Source organism: Castor canadensis, chromosome 4 (genome assembly GCF_047511655.1).
Source record: "Castor canadensis chromosome 4, mCasCan1.hap1v2, whole genome shotgun sequence".
Classification (NCBI taxonomy): domain Eukaryota; kingdom Metazoa; phylum Chordata; class Mammalia; order Rodentia; family Castoridae; genus Castor; species Castor canadensis.
In genome coordinates this window covers 175,608,042-175,622,346 of record NC_133389.1, presented here as the reverse complement: position 1 = coordinate 175,622,346, position 14,305 = coordinate 175,608,042, and the positions used below count along the sequence as shown (strand labels likewise).

The following is a 14,305-nucleotide window of genomic DNA, read 5'->3' as shown; positions in this document are numbered from 1 at the left end:
TATGTACTTAAGCAAAAAGGGAGGCTTGAGAGATTGTAAAATTTTTAAGGAATTTTATTGGTGTATATCATACCATACATATCTACTGATGCATAAGGGAATCATCCATCTATAGCCCAATGGATTTTCACAAAGTGAACAATCCATGAATCCTGCACAGGGATCAGGAAGCAGAATAACACAGCCACACAGGAGCCATTTCAAGCCCCTCATCATCACTAGCTCCCAAGAAAGGTCACCGTCCTGATTTCTAACAGCATACATTGGCGTTGCCTATTATGGAACTACATATAAGTGGAACCCCACATCACATACCCTTTTATGACTGGCTTCTTTAATTTAACATGTCCTTAGCAGTGACTCTTCAGAGTATGCTGATTTGAAGAATGCATGCATGCTCTACACTGCCAAAGAGTTTATAAAAGTTTTTGGTAGTTATCTGCCATGATAACCACAGACATGATCTTAGACTCTTCCTACAGACAGAGAAAAAAACTAGTCCAATTCGATAAATAATTTTGTAGTGAATTTGATCACCATTGAGTGCAGCGTGTATGCCTCAAACTGTGAAATCTTAATGCAGTAGCTGTCTTCTTTACTTTATTTGGTGTTATTAGTAGTTATTTGAAAAGCTAAAGCATAGTGTTCACAGTTGGAAAATGCAAGGTAGCCATTGACTGCCTTCTCAATATATATCTGTGTGTGCGTCCGTGCACAGGCATGCCTGTATGATGGTGTTGGAATGCAAAGAATATTCTGTGCACACAAATGCTCTGCTAACCTAAAGCATGCTACACTGAAATGTTGCTATTTCTGTCTCACCACCCCCACCAAGAGATTTTAATCGTCACTTTAGCTTGTGTAGCCTTTTCTCATCATTACCTAACCTTCTGTCTTACTCCTAGTAAGTTAAGTTTTTGTGGATTTTTTTTTTGGTGGGACTGAAATTTGAACTCAGGGCTTCATACTTTTGAAGCAGGCACTCTACTTCTTGAACCACACCTCCAATCCATTTTGCTCTGGTTATTTTGGAGATGGGATCTTGTGAACTATTTTTCTGGGCTGACCTCAAATGGTGATCCTCCTAGTCTCAGCCTCCCAAGTAGCTAGGATTACAGGCGTGAACCACCAATGTCCAGCTCTTTTTCACGTGAGGGAAATAAAAGAGCTGTTTAATTTTTTTTGAATTAGCAATTATATCATTTAATTTTTTTTCTCTCTGTTTTGCTTTTACAAATCTTTTTAAAACAGCAGAAATTTTAGGTGGTTGAAAATTCAAATAAACTATCATCCAAAAGTAATTATCCATTAAAACCAAAAATGTATTACTTATTACATGTTCACAGTAGTTTTGAGCAGGTCCTCCTTGGAAGTATGAAAACAGGATATGTAGTATAAAGAGCACAAAACATTGGCTTTAAAGAAATACATTTGCCTCATTTTTAATATTGTTAATCTGAATAAAAATGTATGTTTTTGAAATAAAAGACAATTATCTTGTAAGTTGATTTATCAGAAACTATAAATCATCTCTTTTGAATGCTTCCTCATGCTTCCAGTAATTTTAAATTTGCCCAATTTATAGTCTCATATAGAGATCAACTGAATTGAATTGAATTTTGTGATCTGATGAACACATATTTAAATTATCTAACTGAAGGACAAAGAGACATTTTTTATTGGCAAGATTTGCTTTTCCATTTATGTCTTAGGTTACTTAGTTATCACTTATAAATATATGTGTCATCGATATATTTAGGCAATGCTTCCTCCTGGGTATTTTCTAATTACTATTTTGTGTAATGATTCAATACAGTAGTCTATAAATGATCCCAAAGGTTCTAAAATGTTTCACAACCTGGACATCCTGATTGGTTGGCTGTTCATCTCTTGCTTTGTTCAGTTTAGTTGACCACACCTTTATTGAATAAACAACATGGCATTGATAGGAAGAGTGCAAAGAAGAGTAGGGTGACTAGTTTCATGTTCCTGCAGAGACAGATGAATCTAGACTCAATCCATAAGATCTTTCATTAGATTGCCTGAAGGAACAAGGAAGTCATATCAGATTGTGTAATTAACTTTCCCTCATTTGCATGAAGACAATACCCACTCTTTTTTTTAAACAAGGATATATAGTACAAGGATTAAAGAGATATGTCTGCAATAGTTATATTTTTAAGCCGTCTCATTAAAATCATTGCAAAAATAGCAGCTATTATACGTTTTTATGGGGAAAATATGGTAATTATCTCATTTCAGCTTACTAGTTAAGAAGGCTGTGTTAAGTTCTCTCTATTCAGATTTCAGAAATGATAAGGAGAATGGAAAGAAGAAGAAACATATGCCTTTTTAAGAATGAGTGACTTGATTTTCTACTGACATGAATCATCTCCTTTGAACTACTAAGGAAAATAAAGTGATGTTTTTCTTGGGCTATATCCTACCCGATAATGAGCTGCTGGCTCATTGTGGATTATATAGCTTTGACGCACCGCAGAGAACGCACCGCAGAGAACTCGTGCTTCTACCAAGCGACTGGAGAGTTAATGTCCGCATTCCATTTTCCGTTTGATGTTAAGTGACAGTTTGCTGGGAAGACCCCACTTGCCCTCTATTCTTGAAAGGTTTGCCATCCTGGCTCTGGTTTTGGTGAACCCTTTTTTTTAATGATTAAAAAAATATATGGTGGTTGAAAATTGGTTGTCTTAACCTTGCTCCAGGGTCTGAGTTTCCACATTTGTTATTAATCAGGAAATAATTACACTTGGAGCAAGGAAAAGAACTCATTTATCATGGCAGGTCAGGATGAGACAGTCCCAATTCATATGCTTGTAAACCTACCAGCTAAGTCAAATCATTATTGCTGGCTCCATTGATTTGGGTTAAACTAGAAACAAAACAGAACTGTTAACATATTACCACCAAGAAATGAGGGATTTTTTTCTCCCACTTATTGGCATTAGGAACAATCAAAATGCCCCATGATATGTCAACAGAGTACTTCCACCTTGTATACAATGGTAGTCACATGCTCATTGAATGCATAATGAAGACTATAATAAATAATGAGGAGGTAGCTGATAGCAATAATCCTTTGGTGTTGGGTCTGGCCTTGTCACCTCTTTATGTTTGAGATGGGCAGAGGCATGACCAGGAAAGCCAGCATACTCTCCTTGAGTGTAGTTCTAGTTTAGAGCTTACTTGCTGTAACCACAGTAATAAACACTGGGTCTGCATCAGCCAGCACAATGTAAATATTTAAAGGTCCGATTGGCAGTGAGCTGTTTCAAGAGCCTTCTGTTTGTAATCATTCACTGAAGTAAATGTTTCCTCTTCTACAGACTACATGTGGTAGCTTACTGATCTTCACTGCCTGAGGAAAGTAATGTGAAGAATGTAAAGTCAGGCAGCTGGTGAATTCCTTGGCTCCTTCTTTGCTAGTTAGTTAACGCTTTGCATCTTTTCTGCCATACAGATTGCCCCTGTGGCTGGTCCCTTGTGACATTGGCTCTTTTGAGCTAATGCATATGACTGAGAATGTTGCAATCTGAAATGCCTTTGACTGCTTGCTTGAGTTTATGGACAGCAGTTGTACTTGGGATAAATATGTCATCTCTAAACAGGCGACCTCAGAGTCCTAAGACCATCCCAGAGTCAGTTTCACTCTCATGGGACCAAAAGTTCTTTACATAATGGAATCACTTTTGAAAGGATTATGCACCCACGCATTTTGACTGTTTAACTGAGATAGTCTGAATGTAGTATTTGTTCTCTGGTATCATGCTTTTCACTTATATTTTAAATTAAGGACATTTTGCTCTTCATTTTAATTTTGATCTTCTCAAGTGCTTTGGCCTAATAGTAGTGTTTATGGCCAGTATTGATTTGGCTTTTGGGAAGAAGTTCCTTCCCCCTGTCTAATTTCGTTTTCTACTTGCTGGTAACATCGGATCTTACCTTCCTTACCTGGCATGGGTAGCAAAAATTTGCAATGCATCCAATTGGATTTCCTTGCACTCTTGGTGTGGGAATGGTGGTCAGTTCATTACTTGGCATAAACAGCTACTCCAGTGCATATTGGAATGAATGAATAATTGATTGGTGGTTCCATTGAATGGATGGATTGATAATATTTGTTGTTAAACAAGATGTTTAACGTCTTGTTAGAAAGCAAGATGTTCAGTTAGCTCATGAAAAGGAACGGGTCCTCTGAATAGGAGGGCGGAGATTATGCCAACAGGACCACCCTTCCTTCAGGATTCCTTTCCTAAGTTCCCCCATTCTTCAGAGCTTTTCCTTCCTTGTAGTTTTTGTTTCCTGGTTCAGTCACCTGCTCTATGAATTCACACAGTGAAGTGTGTATTCAGTTAAAACATTGTTACGTACAGCAGTTGATGTATATCCTTTTGATAAACTTTAGAGGTGCATCCATCTCTTCTTGCTGTTATTGTAAATTACTGCTAATGTTGCAGCTTAGACTAAGGCCTGTTTATTATCTCACAGTTGTATGGGTCAGAAGTTCTGGTGATCTTGGCTAGGTCTTCTGCTTAGGGTTTTATAATCCTGAAATCAAGATGTTGCCTGAGCTCTGTTCCCACCTGGAAGATGTGAGGAGGAATCTCTTTCTAGGTCATTCAGGCCATTGGCAGAGTTCAGTTCCTTCTGGTTGCAGGACTGACTTTATTGTTTCCTGTTGGCCTCTCAGCCAGGGGTCACTCTCTGCTCCAGGAGACCTCCTGCATTCCTTGTCACAAGCTGCATTCCATCTTCAAGTAAGCACTGCTGTCAGAGATCTTCCAGTCTTTCTGACTTTCCCCTCTGCTACAGCGGGAAAACCTTTTCTTAAAGGTATGGAAATATCCCTTTCTTAAGGTTAATTGATTAGTAACTTAATGACACTGGCCCAAGGTCTTTTACCATTGGGTGTAACTTAATTACTGAGGCAACACCAAGGGATGAGAGTGAGGGAGTCCATCTCAGAATTAGGATTCTACTGACCACAGGAGGTAGGAGAAAGAAATATGGAACTACCGTGTATGCACGCTTGTTGGCACTGGCTGGCAGTGCTGTGCATCCTTCCACACAACATCACATATTCTTTACTCTTGCATACCACATCACACCTTCATGTCAGCATCACAACCCAGGTTAGAGCCTCCATTCTTTACCTCCAGGGCCTGAAAGAGGCTTTCAGTCATTGGCACATATTACTAAGTGTCATGGTGACACAGGAGACATCCTGATATTGATGGACTCTGTGGCAACTCCAGGCTTGGAAATATAATTTTGAGCCATATGAAAGAATATTGGAGCTTTGTGTCCATTTTCTGTTAGGTTAAGCCTATAGTTTTGTGTTTTCCTCATCTAGTATTGCTGAGATTTAAGTTTTTCTGCACAAACAGCTGGAAGTACTGACTGGCGATGCTTCCTGATGTACCTTGCTCTCCCCAGACTCCTCTGGCTGCGAATGCTGTGGTGGTTTCCTGAGCTACTTGGCAAATGCTCCCGCTCTCAGCTACACTGCCCAGCAAATGCCACCATGAGCCACCTACTGCATACACCATCACCTTTTGTTTCTCCAGCACTGAACTACTTTTCATCATGCCTTCTTTGCCTTCCCTTGATGATATAAACACCTCTAATGGCAGGAACTAAAGCACTTTTATAAAGTAAGAAAACTTTATTTTGTAACTCAGAACAAGGCAGCTAAGGGCATCTCACATTGCACTGTCTGCCTGCTCTAATAATTTCACCAAGCTGCTTCAGCACACCATTCCTCTCCCAAACCTTTCAGTGGCTCTGTGATGGCTACGAAAGTCAGCTTGAAAGCTCCTAGTCAAATTTATTTCTCCCACTTCCCTAGATTAAAGTCTGTACTCTAGCCAGCTTATATTGCAATACTGTCTTTCAGGTCCTACTTCTGAGCCCATTATATACCTTAGCACTATTCATTTTATATTGCATTATAATTATGTCTTCACATACTTGGGTTTCTCTGTAAGTTTAAGTATCCTAAGTGTAGTAACCATGTCTTAACTCCATTCCTAACTTCAAGCAGTGAGTGCTAAGGAAATGTTGGTTGAATTGAATTTGAATGTGTGTACTAACAGTTTATTCAATAGATATTTATTGGGTCATGACTGTGTTCCTGCACTGTGATGATAGCTACAAGAAGCAAGAGGAATAAAGTGTGACTTCTGTCATTGAGATGGCCCCGCATTCCTGAGGAAGGAGGTGAATTGAATAACTCAGTGTTAAGAACTCCAATCTGGGTATTTATGAGGGTGGAGCACAGGACACAGAGCACTTGTTTGACCTGGTGGGTTTAAAGGAGACTAGGGTAAACACCTTGGAGCAGGTGATCCATAGACTGTGTCTTGGCTGGGGGAGCATTCACAAAGTGCGTCAGGAAGGTAGAGTGGGGGTTGGGAAGCTCACAGGATGAGCATAGAGAGGTGGTGAGAGTGTGAGTGCTCAAGGCAACATGTGTCAGGCTCTGAGTACTGGTGAAAATGAGGATGCAAAGCTAGGTAAAGGCAAAATAATGAAAAGCTTCAAATGCATTGAACTTTATCCAGGAGACAGTGTGCAATTGCCAAAGGAATTTGAGGTAGGAGTAAGTTATTTATTCTCTCACATGAACCATGGAAACCAAGAATTTGCTAGGAACACATGTGTTCCTGGAAGGCCCATGGAGGGTGAACTGGAGTAGGTAGAGACAGGAGAGGCCAGCAGAATCCTAAGCACACCTCATAGCTTCCATGGAAGCATTGTTTACCCATTTGCCTCTTCTCTGCCTCCTTGTGGCCTCAACCTCACTACTCTGCTCTGTAATACCTCAGATTGTTTCTGCCTAAAAATCTCTCCCCAACACCACACACACACACACACACACACACACACACACACACACACACACAGTGCAAGCAGGACACAACAGATACTGAATAGAATTAGTCACTTGGTCCTAGGCTCTGCTCCTTTAGTTTTGGTTGTCTTTTTTTTGGGGTGGTGGTACTGGGGTTCGAACTCAGGACCTCAAGCTTGCTAGGCAGGCGCTCTACCACTTGAGCCACACCCCCAGCTGCTCTTTTAGTTTTGGGTTTGTTGATTTTTTTAAAAAAGAACACAGAAAGATTTGTCTCATCTTATTTCTTTCCATGGTATTATTTAACTCCTCACATGGAACAGAGTGAACTATTAAAAGCGCTGTTCTGGAACTTAAAGGAAAGACAAGAAACATCTAGCACTTGATCTTCCCACCATGCCCAGTGTGCTATCCACACTCAGTAAGAACCTGAGTGGGCCAGTGGGGAAGCAATCAGAACTAAAGATAAGAAGGCAGACAGCACAGGCAGAGGGACTCAAAGGAAGGATTTTTATGGGCCTTGTAGCACTTTCCCATCTTTTGTTTCTTAGAGGATGTACTCTTAACAAGTTGAAAATTTATTTAATAGAATATTTATTTTTATTGAAAAAATGCCCTTATTTCTTTGAAGAGTCAAATTGAATAAGGATAAATATAGACAATGAATAAATATTTAAATAAAAGAAACCATGCAAATAAGAAATGTCCCAAAGAGACTTTTCTGTACCTAAGTACAATTCCAAGACTAGTTCTCTGGCCTTTTCATTTAGGCTCATGCTTATCCAAAGCTTTCATTTATAGCTTTGCTTTGGTTTCTGATTTATAATAACTTGAAAAAAAACTCCCTTTGTTATTTTAATCTCTTTTCTCCCTGTATATTTGGAACTGGTATTGCCTCAGGTACTTGATACTACAAATAATTTCACCTTAGAATGTTAATTTTCTCATTATAGCTAAGCAGTGTTATAAAACATTTTTATTTAAACTACACTTCCCTCAGCATTTTCTCCAATATTCTCTGAAAAGCAAGCTTTTCCTTTGCAACACTGTTGGAGAACAAGAGAAAATATTTATTCAAATCAAATAGCAATTCATATTTAATTTGCTAATCAGGCAGAGGATGAAGTTTCAAGTTTTACCTTCTTGAACCAGCATTTTTCAGTTTTTATCTTCCTGGAATACTTGGATTCAATATTAATGTATTTCATCTCATGCCACATGACTAGGGACTATTAGATTGACTTTGTATATTTATTACCTCTGAAAACCATTACATTGTGTTTCTAATGATCTTAGGGATATATACCAAGACCTGTGCTGTTCGATGTTGCATCTGTACCTTACTTTACTATCACCTTATGTCCTCCAGGACAAGATCATAGGCTGTTTGGGTAGCTAGTTGCACCAAGTCCTGTAGTCTGGCTCTAGCAGGAATATAGGATTTCTACTTTCAGGAATTCATGCGGGAGGAGATGGATGTCTTTGCTCAAGGAAAGAGAAAAATTTATACTTTCTTTTTATTCTATTCAGGTTTCTGGGTTGGTCACTACTCACTGCTTTACTGAGTCCTCAAATTCACATGTTAATGTCTCGTATATACTCATAGACACACCCCAAAATGTTTTATGACTATCTGGGCATCTCTTAGCCCAGGCAACCTGACACCAAAATTAACCATCACAGGATCATAATATAATTTGGACATACCTGGTAGGAGGGAACAGCAAATAAACAAAAGAAAATAAGTGTCAGATAGTCTTTTGGGATCCATGGCTAGAATGTAGAGAGGAATTGGAGATCCACATTTGTGAACTGTCAGTTGAATCATGAGAGAATGAATTCCTTATCAAAGAAGACTGAGATGACAACAAGATGTGAAAGAGGATGACAAAAAGCAGGATTCACAGAGAGCATCCACACTGGGAGGACACGTAGGAACCAAGAGCAGAGCAAGAGAGCATGTTCTGAGAGGTGAGAAGTAAAATGAGGTGCCACCCATGAAAGCAAGAACAGGAGAAAGCTTAAGGTGGCTGAGGGGAATGAATGGAAAGAAATGACTTGATGGACAGGGGAAGTTTATTGAGGATCAGGGAGAAGAATCAAAGATTTTCAGCAATACAAGCCACCTGGGAGATTAAGAATAATTTGGGTATCAGGGAAAGAGTGCAATGGTTCTCAAAATTCACTTAAGAATTATCTTGAAAGCTTGTTAAAAATACAGGTTTCTATGGCCTACTCAAAGAAGTTGTGATACATGAGGTCTGCTATGATTATGAAGCTATATTTTTCATTCATTCCTCCTGATTCTGAATTGTAGATGGTCTACAGACCACTTTTTGAGAAATGCTGCATCACAAGGAACCAGAGTATCCTGAAGCTTCTGGGACTGAAAGAGGGAAAGGAATGTAAGCAACAAAGTGAAGAGCACAAGAAGTAAAGATCCAGCTACCGCCTTGGGGTTAGGGACCAGGGATGGAAGATGAGTGAGATACCAGGGAGGCCAGGACCATGAGTGAGACCAGTATCCCATGTGTGAGGAAAAAAGAAGACTTAGAAGTAGAGCTGTTCTTTACTGAATTTGAGTGACAAATGGCAGATGGTGACCGACTTTTTTGCAGTTGTTGTCTTTGTGAACTTGATCTGTATATAACTGAAACATGTTTACTCCTCTTTGTACATTTGTGCAGTAATGTGACTGTCTTCACTTCAAACATGATTCAAGTCAGTTTGTGGAATATGATTGGGTTTATGGGTTTAAAGTTTAAAATTCAAACATTTTTAAATTGTGGAATTTCTTTTTCTATAAAAGCAGTCAGTCCATGTCTACTGATACGTAGTGGGCAAGACAGATTGGCCAAGCTTTTGTGAAAAATGTGAAAGTGACTATAAATTACACTGTATATTTTACTAGAATGCTAATATAGATAAAAATCTCTCATACCCATTATGTAATTACAAATTCTACACTGTAGCTACATTATCAGAAAAAAAAAATAGTGGTTGAATTAATTTGTCACTTTTTTCCCTTTGGTTTCGCAACAGCAAGCTCAAATGACCTTGAGGTCTCAGAAATATCTGTGTATAGTTTGCCATGTATTTACAGGTTTTCGGTCACTTAAAGAGAACAGAGTTGTTATATGGTTTTACTCATTTCTACCCTAACCTCTTAAAAATAAGTAAATGGGAACCTGTCTAGAATATCTAACAAGCAGTTGTAAAGGATCATGAGATTATATTGAATGTAGAGAATTATTATCGTCTCCTAAGGGCTTTACTTCTTACAAAAATGTATGTTAGTTTCTACTAATAAGCCATAATGTATTTTTTAGGATATTAAAAGCCTACATTGTGTTTTGATTTTGCTCTGGCTGATTTTCATTCTCTCTCCCATCCTTCTCATTTCTCTTAACCCCTCTTTCCTGTTCCTGCTACATCCCTCTTTTCCCTCTTTCATTATTTTGCCTGTAAGTAACATTTATCCCTTGTGATATATTTTGCTCTGGGTTTTCAGGGATGGATCTGTTTCCCAGAAAACCTAGGAGAAATCAAGTATCTTAAACATCATTAACTGAACAGATTGCAGTGTTTGATGAAGCGACTTGTGACATCTTTATAAACAGGTTTTCCCATCTGACTTGCTGTTTTACAAGCCCTGTAAAAACTAAATGTAAATCTGACAATTTGTCAGTCTGTAAGCCATTGATTTGTGCTTTAATTATTTCTATTTTGAAGGAGACTGAACAGTTATACATTTAATTTGGGTGATGCAGGGAGATAAGTGTGGTCCTATGATTGAGATCATGCTGTATCTCACAGTCCTGTGAAAGTGATACTGTCTATATGTACTCGGACATTCTGGATTTCCCTGGGCCATTTTCCACAGAAAATGAAAAATAAGAAAGTAAGATTTATTTTCTTAGAAACTTATTTTCTTTCAGCTTCACTTCCAGTAGTCAAAGTCTTAAAGAACTGAAATGTCCTGGCTTTCTTCAAAAAAGGTGCTGTTAAAAATTTATTCACCAACTTTAGGCAAGGTATGTTAACTTTAATTTTGGTTACTCTGAAGTACTTCTTAGATGTTAATAATGTTAAGAGATTAATTCTAGTTCTGTAATACTCCATGATTTCTCGACTTCCTAGTGGATATTTGAAGCATTGCATGTCCTCTACTGATTCTTGGGGAGTGGTGCTTTGTTTATTAGAGGCAGGAAAGTATTGATCTGGGAGAGGGCAGGTTGATTCCAAACTCCTCCAGCAGTGTACAGCAGGACAATGCACAGAATCACAAGCTAATCCTCCTGTTTTCTAATGAAGCTTAGTTTTTGCAATAAATTTTCTTTTAAGTCATTGCCTATGGCTCTTTGGTCAAACTCTGACTTGAAGATGGCAGCCAATTATCCATTTTAAAGATGGATCCACAACTTACTTTAAGCCCCTAGCTGAGTAGATTTGTCCATATTATGGCACTGAGCTAATGTAGAGATCTTTTAAGTTTTGATGTCAATTTTGCAAGCGGTCTAACACCTTTCAGAAGCTCCCTGTGCTCCCTGAGGATCTCTCTGCACCTTGTTAAAAGCTTTCCCACCTGATTGAGCCCCATCTAGGCGTTCGCTGGTGTGGATAAAGCCACATCAAGTTTGATGGAGACCTGGGCTTTGAAAACAGCCAATGCACAACTGCCAAAGCCATGAAAATACATGGTTTTGATGTGTCAGTCATTAAGCAAAGCCACAGCTACAGCTGTCGGCAGAATAAACTTCTATCCCTAGGTTTGCACAAACTTCTTACAGCTTTTGAAGTTATAGACATTTGGCATTAAAATTATGATAGTAAAAACTTTTAAGACTTTTTAAAATTCCCACTGCAATTGAATATTCTAGTATTTGTTTCTCTTAGAGTATTATTGCTATGAACTTTGAAAATGTATAGAAAGATGTCTGAAATAGTGAATTGCCTTATTTGATAAGGCAAGCACCAGGAGACTGGTGCTCCTACTCATATTATATCTTTGACAGTGCAAGCTCTGTGGGCAAGTGGAGACGTGGTCATTATTTGTGTAGATTGGTCTGTGATCCCATGGGTATCCAAGATTATGAAGGATGACAGTAGGCCACTTGAGAATATCAGATAGGAAAATCTCAGTATTGTGGCTGGTATAGAAATGAAATTACTTTTGTAAGATTGGTGTGCAAATGTTTGCCATTCAATGTGAAAACGTGTTGAGAGATGAAACAGGGGTTTCTATTTTAGAGGAGTCAAAGTAGATAGAAAGGACCATTATTTTTGATTCTCCTTAACATCTTTTATCCCATTGATCTCCATAGCTTCAAAAAGTTGGTTGTGATTATTATTTCTTCAGTGATGGCCCTGCCTCAATAGACTTATTTTCTAGCCATATTATTTCAAAATTGAGGTTATAATTTCCTCCTGGGGATTTAATCACCTCAAATAGAACTAACATGTCTGTGAATCCATGGATAGCAGAAAGATGATAAAACAGAACAAAACATTGTGAGTTGTATGTATGGAAGATGGTATGGACTGTCCAGCTGGACTCCATCCATTCTGTTCCCCATCTGTAAGACGGGCTAGTAACAATACTTTCCTCACAGGATGATTAATGACCTGTGCATAGAGTCCTTAGAATGGGGCTCAGTGCTTAGCCAGTGCTCAGAGACTCTTCCAAAACAACTCAACAAAGCAGAGCCTCATTCCTGGGGGAATGGCCTCACTTGAAACAAGGGTGGTAGTTACTTAAGTACTGCACTGTGGCAGATGGGGACTGTAATTTATCTCAGGGTCAGTTTAAAAACCATCCTGGAATCCCACACATAAAACTTTTCAACTTAGAGATGCTTCTTGTTCTGAACACTTTTTGTTTGTTGTTATTTTTTGTTAGTATTGGAGTTTGAACTCAGAACCTTGTGCTTTCTAGGTAGACGCTCTACCACTCGAGTGACACTCCCAGCCCTTTTTGCTTTATTTTGTTTTTAGATAGGGTTTTGCATTTTTGCCCAGGTTGCCCTAATACCTCTATCCTCCTACCTGTGCCTCTCTGGTAGCTGGGATTATAGGCATGCATATCATGCCTGACCCTGACCTTTTCGTGTTTTAAATCACAATGAAGATGCACTTGAAGAGCATTATATTCTACTTGTTTTCAACTAAAAACAAACCCAAGCAAATGAAGTATTAATACACACGTTTCTTTCTCTTGATGAAACAGAGAAAGCTTAAAGGTAGATGAAGATTCCTAAAAGTTGAAACACATGAAAAGTGTACTGGAAGGGCAAAAATCCTCTCCAGCAAGGTGGGTAAGGACTGTTTCGGAAGGTTTGTTTGTGCCTGTGATGAAGGCTCTGACTTCATGTCTCATGGTGTGATAGTTGAGAGCTTTTAAGTTTTCTGCCTGAGCGATTAATAAAACTTTTCTTCGCCTCTTGTGTATGGATGGCGTCACCTAATTTTGGGTGGAGATCCATCTTGATCCTTCTGAATGGCTAGAACATTCTGGATATGAGTTTACTATCAGAACTTCTTATTGCATTTTATATATCGCTTATATGTCCTAAATATTGTTAAAGGAAATCACAGTAATAAACATGCCCTTATTTGCTAGTAAGTGTCATACTGAGCCCTTTTCATGGATTAATTTATCTCATTACTCCTCAAAACAGCCACCAAAATAGAGGTTCTTATTCTCTCATTTTCAATGTTAAAATTAAGGCAGATTGTGTCATCTGTCAGGCTGTGGGCCTGCGAGGGGATCCTTGCCAGAGCTTATGCAATACCTTTTGGACTTTCAGCCTCTAAACCTGTGAGCTAGGCCAGGCACAGTGGCTTAGACCTATAATCCCAGCTACCTGCAGGCACAGGTAGGAAGATAGAGTATGAGGCCAGCACTGGTCAAAGCAAGACCCTACGTGAAAAATAAAGTAAAAACAAAAAGGGCTGGGGGTGTGGCTTGAAAGTGGTAGAGCACCAGGCCACAAGTTCAAATCTCAGTACGGACAAAAGAAAACAAAACAAAACCCCCAAACTGTTAGCTAAATAAACTTCTTTACCAGCCAGTCAACCAACCACAAAACCAGAAAGCACCAGGGCAAAGAAAAAAAAAAAAAAACCTAAGTGACAATATCAATGTCATATAAAGAGTAAGTGGCCAAGTAGGATTTGAGCTTAGGCAGGGAGGGTCAGTGCCTCACCTTTCACGTCACCTAGGATACAATTATTTTTTGGCAGTACTGAGGATTGAACTCAGCACTGTGATCTACCACTCCAGCCCTGCCCAAGGCAACCCTTTTTGCTTCAGTTATTTTTTCAGATAGGTTTTTCTACTTTCTTACCCAGCCAGCTTCAGACTGCCATCCTCCTACCTGTGCCTCCATAACTGGGATTACAGTTGTAAGCCCACATGCCTTATTTGTTTTTTGA

General features: G+C 38.9%; 1 protein-coding gene and 1 non-coding gene across 4 annotated transcripts in view; one reads left to right on the top strand and one right to left on the bottom strand.

Annotated features, from left to right (window-relative positions):
• The window catches only part of Pid1 (phosphotyrosine interaction domain containing 1), a 220,859-nt gene that overhangs the window by 165,301 nt on the left and 41,253 nt on the right, over positions 1–14,305 (top strand). The gene's annotated exons all lie outside the window — the stretch shown is intronic.
• Trnaa-agc (transfer RNA alanine (anticodon AGC)) lies at positions 7,013–7,085 on the bottom strand. Its single transcript has one exon. It is a non-coding gene; the product is annotated as a tRNA-Ala (tRNA).